General features: G+C 41.8%; 2 long non-coding RNA genes across 5 annotated transcripts in view; both read right to left on the bottom strand.

Annotated features, from left to right (window-relative positions):
- LOC138363911 (uncharacterized) overlaps positions 1-20,346 on the bottom strand; it is a 564,751-nt gene that overhangs the window by 110,585 nt on the left and 433,820 nt on the right. The window lies entirely within an intron of this gene.
- On the bottom strand, positions 17,922-19,156 carry LOC123748489 (uncharacterized). The gene is made up of 3 exons (XR_011228330.1): positions 18,659-19,156; positions 18,413-18,539; positions 17,922-18,031 (listed from the first exon to the last, which is right to left on the bottom strand). It is a non-coding gene; the product is annotated as an uncharacterized lncRNA (long non-coding RNA).

Here is a 20,346-nt window from a genome sequence, read left to right as displayed (position 1 = left end):
ATTTTTTGTTTGTCATCTTTGCCTGTTTTATACTCTTAATTATTTGTTCTTAGTTAATCCCCTTGTCACTAAACCTAGGGCTTTTTATTACCCTGTTAATTAACCATTACTAAGCTAATTATCTTCAAGATCATTTTTTTTTATGATTATTATTTTTTATTTTACATTTATATTGTCAGTCTCTACTGATTTTTTGTGTTTTATTTTATGTAACTTCTGTGTCCTCCCTGGCTATCTATTGGATCTTTATTTTACTTCTAAATTGTTACTATTTTATTGTATCTGCTCTTATTCTTGTGTTTTGCTTTATCGTGTATCTTGTATCGTGATCCCTCTGCATCTCTATGCACAATGATATTGATCCTGATCAAAATCTTCTGTCTCATATCTATACCAACCAGCACATTGATCATCATTATTGCAAGTATTTCACAGCACACCAGGCTAAAAACAAACTCCAAAATAGCACCTATCTATCAGTTTATAACCAAAATGTTAGATCACTTGGTAAACATTTTGACTATTTAAATGCACTACTCACAGCACTAGGTACTAACCTATCGTTCATTATTTTAACAGAAACTTGGCTAAATAAAGACTATACCCAACTCTACAACTTAGCTGGTTATAAAGCCATTCATAACTGTAGGCCTAATAAAAAAGGTGGTGGCACAGCTATATATTACCGAGATACATTTATCTGCAACAGTGTTATTAGTGACAGATGACTACTGTGAATATACTTTTGCTCAGTTTACAATTAAATCCCTTAAATCCTCTTTGACTATTGGAGCCATCTATAGATTTCCTAATACTAACATAGCTTCTTTCTCAGACAACCTAAGGAATCTTATTATAAACAACAATCTCAACAAAAACCACATCATTCTGGGAGGAGACTTTAATATTGACCTGGGTCAACAAAATTGCTCTCAAGTTGACTATTTCCTTAACAGCATGAACTCCTGTATGCTAATCCCCACTATCACCAAACCTACCCGAGTCACTCAAACATCAGCCACTACCTTGGACCACATATGGACAAACATAACAGCTCCCCTTGTATCTGGTATAATCTACGACAGAACAACTGACCACTATCCTACCTTTCTCATAGCGAACATGGACATAACACCACCAAAAAGCAAGAAACTTTCATTTAGGCTACACAGTGAATCAGCTTTAGACAATCTTACAGAGGCACTTCACAATATTAACTGGGATTCTGAATTCAATAATACCCATGATATAAATTCATTAGCTAACCTCTTCCTCTCCAAAACTCTAAGCCTCTACAACCTTCATTGTCCCCTTCTTACAAAGCAAGTAACTGACAAAAGATTAAACAATCCATGGCTCACAAGTGGCATTCTCAACTCAATCAACAAGAAACATGAATATGAGAAGAAAGTTAGGATTGGCCTAGTTTCAAAGTAGCTAAAAGGTACTCATCAATGCTTACCAGTATCATAAGAAAGGCAAAACTTGCATATTATGTGAATAGATTCAATGAAGCAAAAGGCAACATGAAAAACACTTGGAAAACTATCTCTAGTATCCTAGGAACTAAGCAACACTCACATAACAAAATAAAACTCTACAAGGATGGGGATATACCGTCAACTTATTTAGAAATGGCAAATGAATTTAATAGTTTCTTTTCATCGGTTAGTGCTAATCTTGCCAGTAAAATCCCACAGACTCAGACACATATTAACACATATCTCTCAGGCAGCTATCCAAACTCTCTTCTCCTTTCACCAATCAGCCCGGCAGATGTTGTGTCCATCATACACACTCTAAAAACCAAGGCAGGGAACACCAGTGAAATTCCGTCCATTGTGTACAAGAGAGCCTCCCATGCCCTTGCCCCACCCGTAGCACTACTGTTCAACAAATCTATAGAGTGTCACACCTTCCCTGATATCCTCAAAAAAGCAAGAGTAACGCCAGTCCATAAAGGAGGCAATCCGGCGGACATAAACAATTATAGACCAATATCAAATCTACCCATTCTATCAAAAATATTTGAAAAAATTATTTACAAACAGCTCTATTCCTACCTCGTAAAATTCGACATACTCAGCCCCTGCCAGTTTGGCTTCTGGTCCCAAAAGAGCACCAACGATGCAATCATTAGTCTCCTTGATGTTATCTACTCAGCCCTTGACAAAAATGAGTTTCCGATTGGACTCTTCATTGACCTAAGAAAAGCCTTTGATACTGTTAATCACAACTACCTCTTACTTAAACTCCAGCATTATGGAATCCGAGGCCTTGCCCTTGACTACATCCGATCCTATCTTAGTGACAGACACCAATATGTAACCATCAATGATACAACTTCGTCCACTCTACCAATTACCGTTGGAGTGCCACAGGGCAGCATCTTAGGACCTCTTCTATTTCTTATATATATAAACGATCTGCCTAATGTCTCTAATATTCTCAAACCTATACTGTTTGCTGACGATACTACTCTTATCTATTCAAACCTCAACCCACATACACTAAATAATAATGTGAATAATGAATTAAAAAAAGTCCACTTATGGATGTCAACGAACAAACATTAAACATCGAAAAGACTTACTACATCTTATTTGGAAGCAAATCATCAAATGCAATTCAGCTACAGATAGACAACATTAACATCAGTAATAAAGATGATGGCAAGTTTCTTGGCCTATTCCTAGACAAGAGACTCAACTTCAGCACCCACATTCAACACATAACTAAGAAAGTCTAAGACAGTTGGTATACTCTCCAAAATCAGATATTATGTTCCTAACTCTGCTCTCCTCTCACTATATTATGCACTAATTTACCCCTATCTTAATTATGGTATCTGTGCATGGGGGTCTACCACTGCAAACCACCTTAAGCCCATCATCACACAGCAAAAATCTGCTATCAGAATGATAACTAACTCAGCTTTCAGACAACACTCAGCTCCCTTGTTTAAATCCCTAAACTTGCTAAATATTAACTCCCTCCACACATTCTCTTGTGTCAACTACATTTACAAAACCCTGTTCTTAAATGCAAACCATGCTCTGAAACTCTCCCTGGACAGATGTAATAGGACCCATTATCACCACACCAGAAATAAATATCTCTTTGATATCCCCAGGGTCAAACTTAATCTGTGTAAACACACTATGCAAATTAAGGGACCTAGTTTATGGAACTCACTCCCTAGTGAATTGAAAAACTGTAAAACTTTTGCCTTATTTAAAAGCAAAACCAAAAAGTACCTAACTTCATCTTCTTAGTTTCCTACACTGAGCTTTAAATTTGCTCTGTACCTAGTGTTACCCAATCTCCTAATTTTTATGTAATTTCAAACAACCTTATCATTGTGTTCATTGCTGTCTTCTTTTATGTGCTAGCCATATGCTGTATTGTGACTACCAATTTTTGTCAACTACCATTCAAGCTGTCATTGCAACCAATCTTATATTGTTTCTGCTGTATTATGCCTACCAATTTTTTTTTGTCAACTACCATTCAAGCTGTCATTGCAATCAATCTTAGCTACCTATGTGCTTTAATATACTGTACCTACAATTTTCTCTCATCTTTTTTTTCATTTCATGTAATCTGTTAGCATTTTTTGTCTATAATTTTGCAAGTATTTACCTCCTTAAAATTTTCTTAGATTAAGGACCTGCCCGAAACGCTGCGCGTGCTAGTGGCTTTACAAGACTGTAATTACCATATTTGTATCCTCACATTCCTTATGTACATTCTTGTATATGCATAAATAAATAAATAAATAAATAAAATACGAAGTCTTCACAACACACAAATCCGGTCCTGTCGACTAAACAAATCTTCACCACTTGGTGATTAGCTTGGGCATAGTTATTTCATCAAATCTCCTCATGTTGCTCACGTGGCCCCACGAGAATGAGGTGATTTGATGAAATAACTATGCCTTACTTCACCACCAACTGCCGTCGGGATGGTGAGCTAAATAGCCAAGGCTACCATCGTCTTTTGTACAGTCACGAATGGTAGAGTGGTTAAGGTACTGTGTTCACCAGTTGCATAGTACTGTACCTCTGGCTGCCCTGTCCCTCTGGCTGCATAGGTTCGAGTCACTTCTGGGGTGTGAAGTTTTCGATTGCATATATGTTTGGGGACCATTCAAGTTTGTTTGCCTCTTCACCATTTGGCACTAGCAACCAAATTTGCTGAAAGAGCAGCCAGTAACCAGCTTTCCATTAGATGAACTAGCAGTGCAGACCGAATTAGAGGACGAAAGGTTGCACAGAATCCGTCGAGCATGGGCAGAAATCTGATACCCCTTTCACACTTGAGCTCAGTCGGGCTAAGAAAAACTACAAAGATACATCCCCCTGGAGACAACCTATAATATAATTAGATACCTCGGCCAAGAGGGAGACGCTGCATACCTTAGGTTAATTAATTCAGCCTGGACTCTCAAACTAAACCTACAGCTTTGAATAGGGCAGACAGTGCCAATCACAATACCCAAAGATCCAGCTAATCCAAGGCACATCTCTCTCCAAAGCTTTGCAGGCAAGACGGCTGACAGAATGGCACGCAACAGACTTGATTGGAACATGTCTAAACTGCACCAGGACATGTATGTCTATAAAAGTTGGCGCAGTGGAATGTATTACAACTGTTAGCCCACTAGAATGACAGACCAGGAATGTTGTCCTTCTTGGACCTCGAGAAAACCTTTGAACTGGCTTGTGCCCCAGCTATTCTCTGCCGTCTCATCGACAAAGAGGTCAAAGGAAACCACCTCTCCTGGACCAAACACTGTCTCGGAGAAGCAGGAGTAAAATTTGTATTCAGAGACTGTCACGAAAAGACAAGAATATGGTACACCCCAAGGAGGCATTCTCAGCACCCTTCTCTTCAACTGTTTAATGAGAAGAATAATGAGGCTGAAACTCCTTCAACACTTCAGGCTGCTAAATTACGTGGACGACTTCATCATCATAAAAGGAAGTTATGCGGTGCGCCTTTTGCACAAATGCTTAGACTGCATCAATGAAAACTGAAAGCAGATTGGTATCAAACTCAACCCTACCAAGACAAAAGCCATGCCCATAAAAATACTGACACCGAACATCCCACTGACAGTACAGGGTCAACCAATTGAACGCAGTCTTACCTGGGACGCGGTCGGGTCAAGATACCTGCTCCGCACCTTCCCCCCCCCCCCCCATGCTGGGTACTGAGATGGAGACTCGGTCACCAGAAGACATGGCTACTTCCCACGGCAATATTAACATGGACTCTGAAAGCAGCCAGTCAGACGAGGAGGGCGAGTATCTACAAGTTCAGACAAGGAATAAGAAGAAACGCAGGAGACAGGAGGCAAGGCGTAGTGTGGACAGTAATACACTTAACGGAAACGACAAGAGAATGAAGAACGGCGCCGAGACTGATGCAGACAAACGGACGGACCGATGTCAGGAAGGCGAGGGTCAGCGGAGATGGAGGCTTCTCTTCCCTGCCTCATGCACGCTGGCCTATCATCAGAAGCTGCAGTGGACCGTCACACTCGGAAGAGAACACCGCAACTTCGAGCCCCTGCTGAAGGAAGGTGTAAACAGACCTTACTTAACGGTAGGTTCTATGGAGGCAGTGATGTTTCTTAGCCAGCAAGGATATGATGGAATTGTTATGGAAATACCGGAGGGGAACGAGAAGCTGACGAAGGTAATTATCTATAAATACCCTCAGATTCTGGACCCCGAGTTTATACTCGACGACCAACGATTTGTGTGGGCCAAGCGTCACCTTATTAAAGGTGAAGCTAGGAGTCAGGTGGTGGCTCTAGTGAGAGGTGAAGTACCCGAGAAAGTGTTCATCACCGGGGCTGGCTACAGGCATGTAGCAAAGTATGTGGAAGAGCCCATAATATGCCTGAAATGCTGCAGATGGGGGCATAAATCCTGGAGCTGTCAAAATGATCCACGATGTCGTTTCTGCGGAAAGTCTCACCTCTCTACTGTGTGTAGAAACGGACTTAATCTGGGTGAGAAAATAGTTCCCAGATGCTGCAACTGTGGAGGTGTTCACAATGCCAGCTCGGCTGTGTGTAGCAAGAGGCCGAGTATGGATGTTCCCCGGCCGGTGAATGTTACAGAGCAAGCAAGAGCTCTTACCCAGACACCGGGAGCACAGCAAAACAGTCTGCCCCAAACAGTGCCAGTGAACCGGACGAATGCGTGGGTAAAGGAGTCACCTTTACTTAGGCAGGCTCAAGCAACAAGCAGCCACGCCACCACTCAGGACTCCGGCAGTGACAGTGTAACGGTGAGTGAAGTGGCTACTGTGGCTCAGAAAGAGAGCCTAATGATATGGTCATGGAGGTGTGGGCTGAACTTAGAAAAGTTGGTGAGTTCCTCCGAAATCTTGGGCAGAGAATCGAGTCCATCGAGGCTAAATTAAACGTTCAGGAGGTCAAGGAAAATCACAAAACGGTGAAGGATAATCAGGATATAGTGGTTGAGGATAATAATGAAATATTGAGTGATGAAATTAAGGAAAGTGATGTGTGTGTGAATGATGATAGTCGTAGTGAAAGGAAGAACCCTATAATTACACAAAATGAAGGAATCATTGGGCCAATAATGGACGTCACAGGACTGAAAAAATCTCTTGAGAATCGCAATGTCGCTTTTACTGGTGAACTTGGGAGGAGGTGGGAGATGTTATACAACGTATGGCTATCATTTAGTGAACTTATTGGGGATGACTTAGACAGTGAATTGATTAATAATGGATCACCCTAGACTGAAAGTGTTGTCATGGAATGTTAATGGTTTAAGAAACAGGGTTACAGATGTTCATTGTTATGTGATGGGAAATGATATTGATGTTGTAGCTCTCCAGGAGACAGGGGATAGGAATGAAGGCTTATTGAAATTAAATGGCTATAAAGGGTTTAACCTCTTCGCCGCAAATAACATCAGAGGCACGTCGATTTATGTTAAGAACTCCATACCAGCAGAGTTGTAGAACCGCCATCAAAAATGCAAGGTATAGAGAGTGTCTGTGTTAAATTATCATTAAGGGAAGGGGAATTTATTGTAGTTAATTTGTATGTATCCAGGAACTGCTTCGACGCTAACTATTTACCTGACTGCATTTATACTAATCCTTCACTGGTCATTGGGGACCTTAATGCTCGGCACACAAGCCTTGGGACAGTGGGTAGTATTAATGCTAATGGGGTCAAGTGGTTACAGTTTCTACAAGATCATCCAGATACCTGTCTCTTGGGAAACAATGAACCAACTCACATCAGGGGAGGACGGCTTGACTATGCCTGCTTTTAAACTCTCAGGGGATTATGGGGGAGGCTCGGGTTGTTCGGGAACTACTTAGTGACCACTTTGCCTTGAACGTTGAATTACCACTGGGGAAAAAGCAAGTCCACTTTCAAAGGAAAAGGCTAAATATTAATAAAGATATGAAAAATTATTTTATTCAAAATATGGGAGATTGGTATCAACATTACACGCCGCTCTGCGTTGATAGTTTTTACGAGGACATGGTCGAGAACATAGAGAAATTAGTACAGAGGGAAAATAACGGGGGCAAGGGAAGCAAGACGCACGGACCTAAGAAATTTAAATATTCCAATGATCAGCAAGTCAAGGGGTGGGAGAGAATGCTACGGAGTGTGCATAAAGAATTTTTAAAAAATGGAATGAGGGATGAAGAGAAAAATACAATGTTGGAAGTCGCTAGGGAATGCAGTCAGGTGAGGAAGGAGGCGCGGAACAGATACTGGCAAGACTTTGCTCAGTCCACTGGTAATACTAAGAACCTTAAAGACATATGGAGAGCAGTAAACAAAATCAGGGGTTGTAAGACCAAATTCATTGCTCACTCAGATCCAGGGAAAGTTGCTAATGAGTTAGTAGATAAATGGGCAAGTGCTGCTGGTATGGAGTCCTTACCTGCAGACACGAGAGTCACCATTGAGTCATGGGAAAATATTAGAAATGGAGTAACTTTATGTGCCTTAAATACAAGATCTATAACATGCACTGAGATAACTCACGATGAGCTACTGGATGCTATAAAAAGTGGCAGCTCTACTGCTCCGGGAGAAGATGGAGTAACGTATGACATAATTATTTAGCCGGTATGAAACCTAGTCCCTTACTTGATTTGTTTAATATGAGTTATAGAGAGGGAAAGTTACCAAGAAAATGGAAAGAGGCTGTCATCATTCCTATCCCTAAGTCAAACGGAGGCTACAGACCTGTCTCCTTAATATCCTGCTTTTGTAAAATGATGGAAAGGATTTTGTTAAATAGGCTACTCTACCTTGTAGGTGATAACATGTCCAGTAATCTCTTTGGTTTTATCAAAGGCAAAAGTACTGCAGATTGTCTCTTAAAGTGTTTGTCTAATGTGGATGACAATTGTAGAGTTTTTGTTGATCTACAAGGAGCATTTGATAAAGCCAATGGGGAAGTAATCTTATACGAATTAGCCAATCTGGGAATAACAGGGAGATTGCTACACTGGATAAGGGATTATCTACAAGGCAGAAAAGGTCAGGTGTATTACCAGGGATACATGTCTGAGGAACGGAGGTTTCAGTTAGGTACCCCACAAGGGGGAGTCTTAAGTCCCACCTTATTCAATGTATTAATGAACAGATTAGCATCAGAGATGTATCCTCCAGGGGTCACGACGATCATATATGCTGATGACATTCTTATACAAGGCACTTCTGGGAACAAAATTCAAACTGCTCTTAACATACTTGGTACAACCTGTCACAAGTTAGGCTTAGTTATAAATGCAGATAAAACCAAATACGAGTATAGGAAACGAAGAAATATAACACTCTAAATGGTGTGGAACTGAGCCGTGTTCAGAAGTACAAGTATCTGGGCATGTATGTTGGATACACATGCGAGTAAAAATGCTGAAATAAATCATATCAGTACCTTATGTAAAGCCGGTCTGCATCCTCTGAAAGCACTGGCTTTTTCTGGTAAAGGTGTTGGGGTACCTATCTTGCGGATGTTATACATAAGCACTGTTCGGTCCCTGATAGACTACGCAGCACCTGTATTGTCTTACACAGGCCAAGGCAGAATTCAAAAAATAGAGCTGATACAGAACGAGGCTATGAGGATTATTCTTGGATGTCAAAGAAATGCAATGATTGAAATAATGAGAATGGAATTAAATTTACAGAGTGTGTGTGATAGAGTCCATGACATTAACACTAGAGTATCTATTCGTTTCATGCGGAGAAAAGGAGGGGATAAGCTGTTTGAGAGCGTTCAGACCTGCTTGAGTGACGTACACACTTCCAGGATACTGAGGGAGACACGCTACACGAGAGGATTAGCTCATGACCTCAGGGAATACGGCGTACTTGACTGCTGTAAACCCTCTCGACAGTGTAATATGTCTGCTCCCTGGAAAGTACAGAAAATAGACGTCGAAATTGTACCCCTCAAGGTGAAAAAGATTCATCATGAACCGGGACAATTACGGTGTTTGTATGGAAGCATGATATCTCGGTTACCAAGAGGCAACAGTTTACATGTATATTGTGACGAGTCGGTGGCGGAGGATGGCAGGGCAGGGTGTGGTGTCCTAACAAGGGATTATACGGAGTTTGGGACTGTTGACAGGAGAATTGAACTTCGTCTTAGTAATTATATATCATCCACACAAGCTGAACTGCAGGCCATTCTGGCGTGTTTGGAGGAAGTACATCATGACGACAAAAATGTTTTTGTATTTGTCGATAGCCGAGAAGCACTGGAGTCCTTAAACAGTCGAAACCCAGTCTTCATGTCTATAGTTGAGGACTGTAAGAGAAGAATAACTGAGATACAGCTGAAAGGTTATAGTGTGAAATTCATGTGGATTCCATCTCATGTTGGAATAGTGCTCAACGAGGTGGCGGATGACTTGGCCAAACGTGCCACATCAAAACCACAAGTTGACATTGAATGTGAATTCACAATGAGACAAATAAGAAGCAAAATCAGAAATCATGCATAGGCGGGAGTGGAGAGGAGAGAGATAATGTATGAGAGAAGTCAAACCATGCAACACTACATGTATGCGAGTCAGAACACCCATTTCACTTATGGTAAAAGGAGAAATGCTTGGAGTGACTGTGTACATGCGGCTCAGGCTTGGGTACAAATATTACTGGGAATATGGGATAGATGTTCATGATAATGACACGAAGTGTAAACTATGTGGTATGTTAAGGTCTCAAACCCTTGCCCATTATGTTCTTGATTGTCCGTTGATTAATGTATATAGAAACACAGATAAGGACTGTTCCTGAACAAATAGCCTGGATGTGTCACAACGGAAAGGATGATATTCTTGAGAGATATAAGAATTTTGCACCAAGATTGTAATATTTTGTTGAATTATCTGCAGGTGTCTTGCAAATTGTCTATACAGTATACCTAGGTCATAAAAGTATGTGTGTGTACGTCTGATACCATACTACTTGTGAAGGAGGAAATGTATATGTTTACCTCTCAATGATTGGTAATATGTTTATTTGTGATGTGTGTCTATGTATATATTAACACATTGTACTGAATGGGGTGATAATAGCTTGAGCTACCTCATCCCTTTGTGTGTATTTTACCTCAATAAACTCATTTCAATTTCAATTTCAAACCAATTGAATGAGTAGACATCTATCAGAATCGAGGAATAATCCGGGACAAATTTTAATGCTGAGGTCTCTTGAAAGAACACTGCGGCGCGGACGGCAATCACCAGATCGCTAACCTCCCTCTCTGGAGGAGCCAATCTGCAAGTCTTTCGCACATACTATGTACAGGCAGTCAGGTCACGAATCGACTATGCCCCACCTGCACTCAATCCAATCACAAACTCGGTGGAAAAAGCTTTAAGTAGCCAAAAACAATGCTATTAGGGCTGCCCTGGGAGCCTTCTATGTAGACCAGGCTTGAAACTAAGACTGGAAACTAGTTTGCCCTTTCTTCAAGAAAGAAAATAAAGAACAGCTACTATTATCAGCAAGATAATTTATTCCCCCTGATCCAATCCCAGCAAGACAGGCCTTGGTGGATGGACTTCGAAAAAACAATGGAAACTCTTGGGCTGCTAGAGCGGGAAAATTTCTAAACGACTACAATTAAAAAGCACGATTCTTTATAGAGGAGGTGATCACCTACACCCAAACTACACTTGTTCCCCACAGTGGGAGGAGCCATACCTAGAGGTTATCTTGATATGATTTCGGGGCCTAGCGTCCCCGCGGCACGGTCCTCGACCAGGCATCCTTTTTGTTACACACGCCCCCGGAAACAGACCGTTGCAGCTTTAACTCCCACGTACCTATTTACTGCTAGGTAACAGGTGAATCGGGGTGAAACAGACTGCCCATTTGTTTCCGACTCCACCGGGGATCGAATCGGGCACCTAAGGAATACTAGGTTTTAATACTATTAAATGCGATGAAATTAATTGACAACTAGTTATCCAGCATTTAATAAAACAATCAAACCCTGCCTCAAATACATAAAAAAACACCATCACCAAAAAAACTCAACAAAGCCCAGCAACAACCGAATAACAGAAGGTTCGCCTTCTGCAATATGGTATCATCAGGCCAGCAAGTTAAAAAGGTTAAATACTCCAAAAGGAATCCACAAGGAATAAGCAGTTCGGTTATATAGACTCCGTCTAGGTTACAGATGCAACTGGGAGACTGGTTAACCCAGACAGAGGGAATGTATCTTTTGCCAAACAATCACAGAAAAGCCACTACTTCACTATCTCCAGGAGTGTGAAGCAACCAATTACCTTACAAGAGCTCTAAGAGTCCCTGAATATTGCAGTAACCACCCTGAAGCCATCAACACTGCCACTCTTCTGGTCAAAAGAGGTGTCCAGCAGCTGGACACCCTCAAATACTGTCAAGCAGTATCCAACCCCGCGATAGCAGCCTGACTTAAATGTGAACTCGGCACACAGTATACTTTTACTAAACAAAAATCTACCACTTACGGGCTATTCATACCCCGTGCCATCTCTTGGGTGGCTTAATATTCATCAATTAATCCATTTGTTCTACTACACCCCACACACACCCGGTCCACACCAGCAATCTACACTAACTTCACAAGACATCCATTGCCACTAGAACCCATTGAGGTGGGGGGGGGGGGGTTAAACAACAATGCGCGCAAATGTTTAAAAGTCAGGACTCGCCCCATGGACGGCCATACCTTCACCAAAAGCGACGTCTAAGATCATAAAAGAAGCCGTCTGATTACACCCTTTTAACTTGGTCACGAAGGTGAGAATTTTGTTCTCTTTCTTGTGTGGGGGGGATCTCTAAAAATAAAAACTTAAAAATTTGATTGCACACTTATCGAAGTGCACCACTTCTTTCCTCTCTTCCCACATCACTACATCTCCGACCAAACAGTCTTATCAGCCGGACCAGCCACTGGATCTGTAAATCGACAACCCATCACTGCCTTCTCTGCAACGGCAATCAACCTGCAATTTCACACCACTTTTCCGGCAGACAGGAAAAAATAAAGGCCCAGGTTGAAACTGTCATGTTCACAGAAAATGGTACCATCCATTTTCTATGTGTGGCGGAGCAGACGCCAGAGAGTGAAGGTAAATAGAGCGTACAGGACGCCCGCCAAGCTTGGTAGCTACTAGTCATGTAATTGTGTATATACGCATTAAAGTCAGTAACCAAGCAATGACTTTATATCAACCCCACAACCATGACTTCCTCAGTAACACACAAACACCACATTGGCGACGAGGATGAACTGGGAACGCAGGTATTTTGTTCAACTTAAAACAAGGAAGGAGCATTCTGTCTCGTCCAGAGGAGGAAGGAGAAATCGTGCTGTGAGCACCATACCCGATGCTGTGTGCTAACCAATGCTTTGTGCTAAACGATGCCATGTGCTAACCAACGCCATGTGCTAACCAACGCCATGTGCTAACCAACGCCATGTGCTAACCAATGCCATGTGCTAACCAATGCCATGTGCTAACCAATGCCATGTGCTAACCAATGCCATGTGCTAACCAATGCCATGTGCTAACCAATGCCATGTGCTAACCAATGCCATGTGCTAACCAATGCCATGTGCTAACCAATGCCATGTGCTAACCAATGCCTTGTGCTACCCCAAGCATGTGCTGACTCAAGCTGTGTACGAGTAATCTGCGTGCCGACGCCGTGTACGAAACGACGCTTGGATGTGTACAAAATCTGATGTTTTGGTTACGAAACGACTCTTCGTGCTACAAAATTCTTCACACTGAACTGACTGCTGTACCAACTGCTGCACCAACTGCTGTACCAACTGCTAACTACTGTTGTACCAACTGCTGTGCTGCTGCCGTGAGTAGGAACAACACATGTACACAAGGGCTAGGTAAGAAGTCAGTTGCTGCTATATTGTGCACTGTTGTGAACTTTTGCATTAAAATGCTTGTGTGCTTTGCAAAATTAAAGTAATTACAGTGAATTCTTAACTAACTTATACAGTGCAGTAAGTGTTTAATATTTTGAACATTTAAGTGATAAGTTTACATTTATTCAGTAAAAATGGCAAATATACCTCGGTTTCCTGCATTTGATCCTGACTGTGACCAGACAAACCTGTCACAGAGGTGGGTTAAATGGCTTAAAAGGTTTGAAAATTTGTTGATAGTTTCTGACATCAAAAGTGCTGAAAGAAAGCGTGCCTTTCTACTTCATTATGCAGGTGATAGAGTTTGTGACATCTTTGACACACTGAAAGACACTGGTGGTGCCAAAGATTATGACATTGCCAAAGCCAAACTAACAGCATTTCAAACCAAGGCAAAATACTGCAATAGAAATTATGCATTTCAGGAGAGCCAGACAACTCTAATGAAACCGTTGATCAATACCACACACGTCTGCTGGGTTTAGCAGCCCATTGTGAGTTTGCTGATATTGACAAAGAAATCAAACAGCAAATAATTGAAACATGCACATCTACACGTCTTCGTCGAAGAGCTCTAGAACTTGTTGATGATGACAGTTCTCTTACCAAGATACTGGATATGGCTCGTCGAATGGAAGATGCTGCACGTGATGCTCGTGTCATGGAGTGCAGTGCCAACAACGGTTCTGCCACTGTTACTAACAGTGATAAGGTATGTAAGGTTCAGGGAGGACATCGTAATCAAAGAAGATATCATACCAAACCTAACAGTAAATTGAGCCGAGAACCACATCACAACTGGGGTCAAGGAACAAGACTCAAGCAGTCACAACGACCCACATCAGAGGGTGTCAACAATAAATGTTACAATTGTGGAGGAGACTACCCACACTAAGATAATGTTTGTCCTGCTCAAGGTAAGAAGTGCTATGAGTGTGGAAAACTAGGTCATTTTGGTGCTATGTGTCGGTCTGCACTAAAGAAACCACAGTCTATGAATAAAAGCACTGTACGAGGATCAGGTCATAGGGGTCGAGGTGGTAAACACAATATTGCACCTCATATCCAGAATGTTAATAATGTACAAGACAACATTTCATTACAACCAGTCTCAGATGACAGTGAATGTGATTATACTTATGGAGTACAAGCAATCACAGAATGGAATGATCTTCCAAACAACCCAGAGACATGTGTATACATTGCTGGCATTTGTCTCAAAGTTCTCATTGACACTTGATCAAACATTGACACCATTGCTGAGTGCCACTATGAAAAATTTAAAAAACAGTTCCCAAAGCTTGAAAACTATAATGGCAAAGCCACTGCCTATGCTTCAAAGGTAGCCTTGCCAGTAATTGGAACTTTCACTGCAGAGATTAAGTCAAAGAATGCAATGCTCACTACTACATTCCATGTTAGGAATGCAAAGGAGTCTTTACTCAGTTACAAGACTTCAACCAAATTGGGGCTACTTCAGCTTTCTAATGCTGTAGCAGTGGAATCTGCAAACAATGTTGATGGTATTGTTGCTGAATTTTCTGATCGATTTAAATCCATAGGTTGTTATACTGATAGCAAAGTACATCTGCATATCAACCCAGATGTAATTCCAGTTGCCCAACCACATCGCCGACAACCATTCCATACTCGCAAGAAAGTCGATGCCGAACTGGATAGGCTGATCGACCTAGATATCATTGAACCAGTAACAGGCCCAACACAATGGGTAAGCCCAATTGTCACTCCACCAAAGCCGAAGAATCCAGATGAGATACGCATTTGTGTGGACATGCTTGTTCCCAACAAGGCAATAATGCGTGAACGCCATCCTACACCCAATGTAGATGATATGATTTACTGCTTGAATGGTGCAACTGTATTCAGCAAGTTAGATTTAAACAAGGGCTATCATCAGCTTGAACTTGATGATGAGAGTCGCTTCATCACAACGTTTACGACACATCGAGGTCTGTATAGGTACAAGCGCCCGAGTTTTGGTATCAACAGTGCTGCCGAGGAATTCCAGCACATCATCAGCCAGGTATTGCAAGATATACCTAATGCTGACAACATGTCTGATGACATCATTGTTTATGGCCGTACCCAAGCTGAACACGACAAAGCTCTTCGTGCAACATTGCAACGCTTACGAGAAAAGAATTTGACGCTAAGCCGAGCAAAGTGCGAGTTCAATCAACGTAAAATTGAATTCTTTGGACATGTACATAGTCACAAAGATCTGTCTCCAGATCCTAAGAAAGTTGCAGATATCAAGAATGCTGCACCTCCTTCAACGTCCACTGAAGTACATAGTTTTCTGGGAATGGCAAACTACTGTTCTCGCTTCATTCCAGATTTTGCTACCATTACAAAGCCTCTACGTGAGCTCCTGAAGAAAAATGCATCATGGTACTGGAGCGATAGAGCAAAATGCATTTGATGCTGTGAAAGATGCACTAGTAGAGAATGCGACTGCTGCATACTTTGATCCATCAATGGACACTGAGTTAACGGTGGATGCTAGTCCTGTTGGTTTAGGTGCTGTTTTAGCCCAACACAAACCTGGTCAACCAGATTCCAGAGTAGTAATTGCCTACGCCAGCCGTTCTCTCACAGATGTTGAGCAACGATACGGTCAGACAGAGAAGGAAGCTCTTGCTCTTGTATGGGGCTGTGAACACTTCAATGTGTATCTGCTTGGTGCACCCTTCACCACGATAGTCACTGACCACAAACCGTTGGAGACCATCTTCAATAATCCAAAGTCCAAACCACCAGCTCGCATTGAGAGATGGGCTCTTCGTCTGCAACCATACAACTTTACGGTGAAATACAAGCCGGGTGCAGGCAATCCCGCTGATTACATCAGTCGACATCCTGCCAACAGTTTCACCATCACCAAGCATCAGCAAGTTGCCGAGGAATATGTACACTCTGTAACCTGTGATGCAGTCCCTAAGGCTCTTACTCTTGATGAAATCCGTACTGCAACCCTAGAGGACCCAACTCTGCAAGCAACAGTGGATGCATTGACTAAGAAAAAGTTTCCACGCATCCCACCCTCAGGAGTTGACCAAGATGCATTCAAAGCACTTGAACGCATCCAGACAGAATTAAGTGTTACGCAACAACGCGACACCGTGCTGCGAGGTACTCGTATCGTCATTCCAGCTGTTCTCCAGCAACGTGCTCTGAAGCTTGCACATCAAGGACACCAAGGTCTTGTTAGGACCAAACAGCTGCTACGAGAAAAGGTGTGGTTTCCTGGCATTGATCGTCAAGCAAAGGATATGCATGATGCCTGTGTCCCTTGCCAAGCTGCAGTGGATACTTCAAGACCAACACCTCTACAACCTTCACCACTACCTGCTGCACCATGGACGGAAGTATCGATGGACTTCTGTGGACCTCTACCATCTGGAGAGTACTTGATGGCAGTCACTGATGATCACTCACGTTATCCAGAAGTAGAAATCATCACTTCCACATCTGCAAAGGCTGTCATCCCGAAACTCGACAAGATCTTTTCAAATTTTGGCATTCCTGAAGTTGTCAAGACGGACAATGGACCGCCATTCAATGGACAAGACTTCGTCAACTTTGCTGAGCATATTGGATTCAAACACCGTGTGATGCCACTACATCCTCAAGCGAATGGAGAAGTTGAGAGATTCATGCAACCTCTCATGAAAGCGGTGCGCTGTGCTCATGCCAAAGGACGATCCTGGAAACAAGCTATGTATGCTTTTCTCAGGAACTACCGTGCAACACCACATGGAACACTGGGCAAGTCGCCTGGTGAACTTTAATTTGGACATCCTATGAGAATCGCACTACCTGTCATGCCAGCCGTGATAACGGATAAACGTCTCGCTGAGAAGGATGCACTAGCCAAGGGCAAAATGAAAATTGCTCATGATCAACGTGCAAAGGAACAATTCATAAAGGTTGGAGATACTCTTCTCGTTAGAAAAGAAAAAAAGAGGGAAAGCTAGATATGCCGTATGATACAAAACCATATAAAGTGATTAGTGTAAAAGGAACTATGGTAACAGCGAGTAATAGAGATCATAGTATAACACGTAATATGGCTTATTTCAAAGTGATTCCAACTAGTGTAGAAGATGATGAAGTGCAAAGTCGTGCAAAAGAAAAAGAAAAAAATAGTTATAACCCGACAAAATTCATCAAGGGATGTTATTGCATTTAAGGACTCGTCCTAAACGTCATGTTAAACGCCCTACACGATTTGATTAATTGTGTTCCTACGTAATGCAAAGTATTTACTTATTATGCTAAACTAATTTTAATATTGTTTGAATAATGCAGATCTCTCATTCAATATTTTGTAACTTTGTATTACAGTTTCTTTCATGTTTGTTTATCATTGCATATGTATTTTTAACATTGAAATCCTTTGTGGTAAAGATTAAGTTGTTTAAGGGGGCATCTAGATGGAAATTGAAAGTTGTTGTAGGGCATTGAAAATTTATTATCCTGATACATGTGAAAGGTGCTGCAACTGGGCCAAGTTTCAGCATCGCAGCCTAAATAGAGAGGGAGAAAAAAAATAAAAAAGTTTTTTTAGACAATTTTTCACCAATGTTCAAATCATTTCACAGCCCACAATTGTGAATCGAAATAAGTTCTATGACACTTAGCTATGACCTTACTATATAATAAAGATTTGTGTGGTGGATTTTTATCCCAGATGTATTTAGTGCAATAATACAGATTTTGTAAATTTCCCAAAAATCCTATGCACTAATATGATATTTATAAATATTTATAAAATCAATAAATCTACGTAGAAAGAAAAGCCACCACAATGTTTTAGAGGCATAAACTTTACATATAATGTGCAAGTTTCATGTAAATTGAATAATAAATAAAGTCTGTGAAATCAATTACAATTGTAAAATATTTACCTGCACAAACGGAGGTCAAAGTTCAGCCACCTTTAGCTGAGGTTGATGTTGACCGATATCATTCAAAATTTGCACCCTTGTAGATAGGCATGGGTTCAGTAAGGTGTGCAAGTTCCATGCAGATCGCCTGATAAATAAAATAAAAAAAAAATAAAAAAAAAATAAAAAAAATAAAAATTGCCACCAGTTTTATATGTACAAATATATATGAAGTAATATCACAATATAACACTAAAACATACTAACCTAATATAATTGGTCAGAAATATGGGTCCTCAAGGTGGCACTGGAGTGGCACTAGTAGGCACCTGCGCCATAGCCGGGGTCAGCTCCCTCAGGGGCCTTTCTTGGTTTGGTTGTGGGTCTCGTTGGTTTCTGCATATCCTTGTCCTTTTTCTTCAAGTACCAGTCCCTGGAGTAGAAGGTGGAGAATGTGCGGTGGCAGAGGGTGGGATTGTGGTGGGGGGGGGGGGGGGGTAGCGGGCTGGTTCCTCACACTCGCGGCTGAGAGGCCTCCACGATCTTCACTCTCAAAGTGCGTAATCCATGGATTCTAGCCAGCTCGCACCTTCTACGGGCAGCTAGCATGCTTTTAGCTTTCAGAGTTTTCTTCATCTTCGTTTTGTACGTCATTTTGCAGTAAAAATAGCACAAATACTGATAATTCTGGGAGATATTGTGAGCGCGCGTCCACGATAGATCTGCTCGCTATCGGACACAGAGAGTGACTGACTTATGTTAGCAATCCCATCCCTCCCTCACTCTCGACTGTTGCCAATAAGTGAGTTTATATTTTTTTATGCATCACACGTTATTTTCAACGCTATTACGAAATATTAGACAGCTACAACGTAAGACGCAATACCCCACGGCGCACCCAGCCCGCGAGAACCGGAATGGGGAAACTTGCAGCAGGAATTTTGACTCTAATAACGTTATTTTTCAAGATAACATGAAACGGTTTTCACCACAGTGTTGCCAGAACGTTGTAGTATTTTTCATAATTTTTTGTAAATTTTCGAAATTTTTCGGATTTGAGAAGAGATGCCCCCTTAAACTCTTTGTGTGCTTAATTAATGTTAAATGTATGCAATATCTCTTGATATGTTAATAACTAACTTTGTGTTAATAACTTTGCTTTGTGTTACAAGCATGGTACACATCCTGTATTCATTCATTTTAAAGAAAAGGAGGGATGTCATGTTCACAGAAAATGGTACCATCCGTTTTCTATGTGTGGCGGAGCAGACGCCAGAGAGTGAAGGTAAATAGAGCGTACAGGACGCCCGCCAAGCTTGGTAGCTACTAGTCATGTAATTGTGTATATACGCATTAAAGTCAGTAACCAAGCAATGACTTTATACCAACCCCACAACCAAGACTTCCTCAGTAACACACAAACACCACAGAAACCAAGAAAGCCGACCTTCTCAACCCCTCCACCAGAGCCCCTGATGCTATACCCAACACCTCAGCTCTCACCCACCAACCAGACGATTCCCAGTCTTACCAAACAGTGGTTCCTCCTACCAGTCAAGCCAGCCTTCACAATGGGGGCCCCCAAAGGGAACCGACAACCACCGATTCATCAGGGAACTGAATGTGCTGTACTTAGACAATGGCCTGGACCCCTGACAAATCATTACCTCCCCTATCACACCCGGGACTTCCACAAGGTCGACTGCTAGGTCGATATCAACTCTGAAGTCAGCTCCACTATAGACCCAGGCTGCACAAACAGCATCATCTTCCAGTCAAGCTCCAAAAGCTACCTCCATCACCATCTCAGCAGACGCTCTCGCAGATGTCTTCTCTCCGACCACAAGCACCACCGACGTTACCGAACCAGCTATCACAACTCGTTGACTTCAGAGCCAGCCTCAGCCTCAGGCTATGAGACCAAAACCACCAACAACGAACTACGCCACGGACTC

This window comes from Procambarus clarkii, chromosome 12 (genome assembly GCF_040958095.1).
Source record: "Procambarus clarkii isolate CNS0578487 chromosome 12, FALCON_Pclarkii_2.0, whole genome shotgun sequence".
In the NCBI taxonomy this organism is placed as follows: domain Eukaryota; kingdom Metazoa; phylum Arthropoda; class Malacostraca; order Decapoda; family Cambaridae; genus Procambarus; species Procambarus clarkii.
The sequence above is the reverse complement of the archived record's forward strand: the minus strand, read 5'-3'. Positions and strand labels throughout refer to the sequence as shown.